Source organism: Thalia democratica, chromosome 6, assembly GCF_965202585.1.
Source record: "Thalia democratica chromosome 6, ktThaDemo2.hap1.1, whole genome shotgun sequence".
Classification (NCBI taxonomy): domain Eukaryota; kingdom Metazoa; phylum Chordata; class Thaliacea; order Salpida; family Salpidae; genus Thalia; species Thalia democratica.
Genome location: NC_139170.1, coordinates 23,884,007 through 23,890,253, shown reverse-complemented (window position 1 = coordinate 23,890,253; position 6,247 = coordinate 23,884,007).

Genomic DNA, 6,247 nt, shown 5'->3' with positions numbered 1-6,247 from the left:
ACCTCTCCGGTTAAAAATATTAGTTTTAAAGTATTAAAACTCCTTTTGACGTCAAAATCGGCTGTTTAAGACGAAATATTTCCAATAAACATTGTTTATCGTACATTATTTGAGTTATTTCGATTTTTTGTTATAATATTCATGTTATATTTCTTACAGCTAATTTAATAAATGTTTTTGGTTAGTAATCGAACCTTAAAAATATTAAAAGTACAATAGGCATTAAAATATGCTGTTTTAAACAAAATACTTGTATCAAACACTTTTTTATTGTACATTATTTGAGTTATTTTGACTTAACGTTATTATATTATTGTAATATATCTTATAGGTTATTATATAAACCTCTTCGGTTAAAATGTCAGTTTTAAAGTATTAAAACTCCTCTTGACGTCAAAATCGGGTGTTTAAGACGAAATACTTGCAATAAACATTGTTTAGCGTACATTATTTGAGTTATTTCGATTTTTGGTATTAATATTCTTGTAATATTTCAAAAAGGTAATTTATTAAACCACTTCGGTTACAAATATTAGTTATAAAATATTAAAACTTCTTTTGACGTCAAAATCGGCTGTTTAAGACGAAATACTCGCAATAAACATTGTTTATCGTATATTACTTGAGTTATTTCGATTTTTAGTTATAACTATCTTGCTATATTTCTTAAAAATAATTGAAAAAACGTTATTGGTTCGTAATCTAACTTTAAACATACTAAAAGTACAATAGGCATTATAATAGGCTGTTTTAAACAAAATACTTGTATCAAACCGTTTTTTATCGTACATTAATTTAAGTATTATGATTTTGTGTATTAATATACTTTAAATATATCATATAGCTAATTAAATAAGCATCTTTGGTTAGGAATATTAAATTTAAAGTATTAAAACTCATTTCAACGTCAAATCGACTGTTTAAAACAAAACACTTGTAATAAACATTGTTTATCGTGCATTATTAAAGTTATTTCGAATTTTTGGTATAATATTCTTGTAATTATTCGTAAAGGTAATTTAATTAACGTCCTCGGTTTAAAATATTAGTTTTAAATATTTAAAACTTCTTTTTACGTCAAAATAGGCTGTTTAAGACGAAATACTGTAGTAAACATTATTTATAGTTTATTATTGTAGTTATTTTGATTTTTTGTGATAATTTTTTTGTTATATTTCTTATAGCTAATTAAATAAACGTTATTGGTTTGTAATCAAACTCTAAACATATTAAAAGTTCATTAGGAATTATAATATGCTGTTTTAAACAAAATACTTGTATTAAACCCTTTTTTATTGTACATTATTTGAATTATTATGATTTTGGTAATAATATTTTTTTTTATATATCATACAGCTAATTAAATAAACCTCTTCGGTAAGGAATTTTAGTCTTAAAGTATTAAATCTCACTTTGACGTCAAAATCGGCTGTTTAAGACGAAATACTTGCAAAAAAACATTGTTTAACGTACATAATTTAAGTTGTTTTCATTTTTGGTTATAATATTCTTGTAATATTACCTAAGGGTAATTTATAAAACTTCTTTGATTAAAAATATTAGTTGTAAAGTATTAAAACTTCGTTTCACGTCAAAATAAGCTGTTTAAGACGAAATACTCTCAATAAAAAATGTTTATCGTACATTACTTGAGTTATTTCGATTTTTAGTTTTAATATTCTTGTTATATTTCTTAAAAATAATTTAATAAACGTTATCGGTTAGTAATCTAACTTTAGACATATTAAAAGTGCAATAGGAATTATAGTAGGCTGTTTTAAACAAAATACTTGTATCAAAACCCTTTTTTATTGTACATTATTTGAATTATTATGAATTTTTGTATTAATATACTTAAAATATATCATACAGCTAATTAAATAAGCCCTTTGGTTAGGAATATTAGTTTTAAAGTATTAAAAATTCTTTTGACTTCAAAATCGGCTGTTTAAGTCGAAAAACTTGCAATAAACATTGTTTATCGTACATTATTTAAGTTAATTTTATTTTTGGCTATATGATTCTTGTTATATTTCTTACAGCGGATTTAATAAACGTTATTTGTTAGAAATCGAACTTTAAACATATTAAAAGTACAATAGGCATTAAAATAGGCTGTTTTAAATAAATTATATGTATTAAACGCTTTTTTATCGTACATTATTTGAGTTATTTCGACCTAATGTTATAATATTATTGTAATATATCATATAGATTATTAAATAAACCTCTTCGGTAAAAATGTCAGTTTTAAAGTTCTAAAACTCCTTTTGACGTCAAAATAGGCTGTTTAAAACAAAATACTGCAGTAAACATTATTCATCGTACATTATTTTAGTTATTTTGAATTTTCGTGATAATTTTTTTTTTTATATTTCTTATAGCTAATTAAATAAACGTTATTGGTTTGTAATCTAACTTTAAACATATTAAAAGTACAATAGGAATTATAATAGGCTGTTTTAAACAAAATACTTGTATTTAACCCATTTTTATTGTACATTATTTGAATTATTATGATTTTTGGTATTATTATTCTTGTAATATATCATACAGTTAATTAAATAAACCTCTTCGGTTACGAATACTAGTTTTAAAGTATTAAAACTACTTTTGACATTAAATCGGCTGTTTAAGACGAAATACTTGTAATAAATATTGTTTATTCTTCATTATTTGAGTTATTAAATTTTTGGTTAAAATATTCTTGTAATATTAAGTAAAGGTAATTTAATACACCTGTTCGGTTAAAAATATAAGTTTTACATAGTTAAAACTCTATTTGACGTCATTATTGTCTGATTAAGAGACGAAATACTTGCAATAAACATTGTTTATTGTATATTATTTGACTTATTTTAAAATTTGGTTATAATATTCCTGTAGTTTTTCGTAATGGTAATTTAATAACTGTTTTCGGTTAAAAATATTAGTTTTAAAGTATTAAAACTTCTTTTGACGTCAAAATAGGCTGTTTAAGACGAAATACTTGCAATAAACTTTGTTTATCGTACATTATTTGAGTTATTTCGTATTTTGGATAGATTGTTCTAGTTATATTTCTTACAGCTTTTTTAATAAACGTTATTGGTTAGTAATCTAACTTCAAACATATCAAAGGTACAATAGGCATTGTAATAGACTGTTTTAAGCAAAAAACTTGTATTAAACCCTTTTTTATCGTACATTATTTGAATTATTATGATTTTTGGTTATGATATTCTTGTAAAATATCATACTGCTAATTATATAAACCTCTTCAGTTAGGAATAATTGTTTCAATGTATTAAAACTACTTTAGACGTCAAAAGCGGCTATTTAAGACGAAATACATGCAAAAAACATTGTTTATCGTGCATTATTTGAGTAATTTTAATTTTTGGTTATAATATTCTTGTAATATTTCGTAAAGGTAATTTAATAAACCTCATCGGTTAAAAATATTACTTTAAAAGTAATAAAACTCTATTTGACGTCAAAATCGGCTGTTTAAGATGAAATACTTGCAAAAAACCTCGTTTATCGTACATAATTTAAGTAAATCTTGGTTTTTGTTATAATATTCTTGTATCAAATCGAAAAATTATTTCAATAAACCTCTCCGGTTAAAAATATTAGTTTTCAAGTATTAAAACTCCGTTTGACGTCAAAATAGGCTGTTTAAGACGAAATATTTGCAATAAACATTGTTTATCGTACATTATTTGAGTTATTTCGATTTTTTGTTATAATATTCATGTTATATTTCTTACAGCTAATTTAATAAATGTTTTTGGTTAGTAATCGAACTTTAAAAATATTAAAAGTACAATAGGCATTAAAATAGGCTGTTTTAAACAAAATACTTGTATCAAACACTTTTATATTGTACATTATTTGAGTTATTTCGACTTAAGTTTATAATATTAATGTAATATATCATATAGGTAATTATATAAACCTCTTTGGTTAAAATGTCAGTTTTAAAGTATTAAAACTTATTTTGACGTCAAAATCGGGTGTTTAAGACTAAATATTTGCAATAAACATTGTTTAGCGTATATTATTTGAGTTATTTCGATTTTTGGTATTAATATTCTTGTAATATTTCGTAAAGGTAATTGATAAACCTCTTCGGTTGGAAATATTAGTTTTAAACTGTTTAAACTTTGCTTGACGTCAAAATCGGCTGTTTAAGACGAAATTTTTGTAATAAACATTGTTAATCGTACATTATTCAAGTTATTTCGATTTTTAGTTATGATAATCTTGTTATATTTCTTAAAAATAATTTAATAAACGTTATTGGTTAGTAATCTGACTATAAACATATTAAAAGTACAATAGGCATTATAATAGGCTGTTTTAAACAAAATACTTGTATTAAACCGTTTTTGATCGCACATTATTTGAATTATTATGATTTTTTGTATTAATATACTTAAAATATATCATACAGCTAATTAAATAAACATCTTCGGTAAGGAATATTAGTTTTCAAGTATTGAAACTTATTTTAACGTCAAAATCGGCTGTTTATAACAAAATACTTGTAATAAACATTATTTATCGTACATTATTCAAGTTATTTAGATTTTTGATTAAAATATTCTTGTAATATTTCGTATAGGTAATTCAATTAACGTCCTAGGTTGATAATATTAGTTTTAAATAATTAAAACTTTATTTGACGTCATAATTGTCTGTTTAAGAGACGAAAAACTAGCAATAAACATTGTTTATCGTACATTAGTTAAGTTATTTCGACATTTTGTTATAATATTCCTGTAGTATTTTGTAAAGGTAATTTCATAAACCTCTTCGGTTAAAAATATTGGTTTTAAAGTATTAAAAGTTCTTCTGACGTCAAAATAGGCTGTTTAAGACGAAATACTGCAGTAAACATTATTAATCGTACATTATTTTAGTTATTTTGATTTTTTGTGATAATTATTTTGTTATATTTCTTATAGCTAATTAAATAAACGTTATTGGTTTGTAATCTAACTTTAGATATATTAAAAGTACAATAGGAATTATAGTAGGCTGTTTTAAACAAAATACTTGTATCAAAACCCTTTTTTATTGTACATTATTTGAATTATAATGATTTATGGTATTAATATTGTTGTAATATATCAAACAGCTAATTAAATAAACCTCTTCGGTTGGGAATATTAGTTTTAAAGTATTAAAAGTCTTTTTGACGTCAAAATCGGCTGTTTAAGACGATATACTTGTAATGAATATTGTTTATTCTTTATTATTTGAGTTATTAAATTTTTGGTTAAAATATTCTTGTAATATTAAGTAAAGGTAATTTAATACACCTGTGCGGTTAGAAATATAAGTTTTACATAGTTAAAACTCTATTTGACGTCATTATTGTCTGATTAAGAGACGAAATACTTGCAATAAACATTGTTTATTGTATATTATTTGACTTATTTTAAAATTTGGTTATAATATTCCTGTAGTTTTTCGTAATGGTAATTTAATAACTGTTTTCGGTTAAAAATATTAGTTTTAAAGTATTAAAACTTCTTTTGACGTCAAAATAGGCTGTTTAAGACGAAATACTTGCAATAAACTTTGTTTATCGTACATTATTTGAGTTATTTCGTATTTTGGATAGATTGTTCTAGTTATATTTCTTACAGCTTTTTTAATAAACGTTATTGGTTAGTAATCTAACTTCAAACATATCAAAGGTACAATAGGCATTGTAATAGACTGTTTTAAGCAAAAAACTTATATTAAACCCTTTTTTATCGTACATTATTTGAATTATTATGATTTTTGGTTATGATATTCTTGTAAAATATCATACTGCTAATTATATAAACCTCTTCAGTTAGGAATAATTGTTTCAATGTATTAAAACTACTTTAGACGTCAAAAGCGGCTATTTAAGACGAAATACATGCAAAAAACATTGTTTATCGTGCATTATTTGAGTAATTTTAATTTTTGGTTATAATATTCTTGTAATATTTCGTAAAGGTAATTTAATAAACCTCATCGGTTAAAAATATTACTTTAAAAGTAATAAAACTCTATTTGACGTCAAAATCGGCTGTTTAAGATGAAATACTTGCAAAAAACCTCGTTTATCGTACATAATTTAAGTAAATCTTGGTTTTTGTTATAATATTCTTGTATCAAATCGAAAAATTATTTCAATAAACCTCTCCGGTTAAAAATATTAGTTTTCAAGTATTAAAACTCCGTTTGACGTCAAAATAGGCTGTTTAAGACGAAATATTTG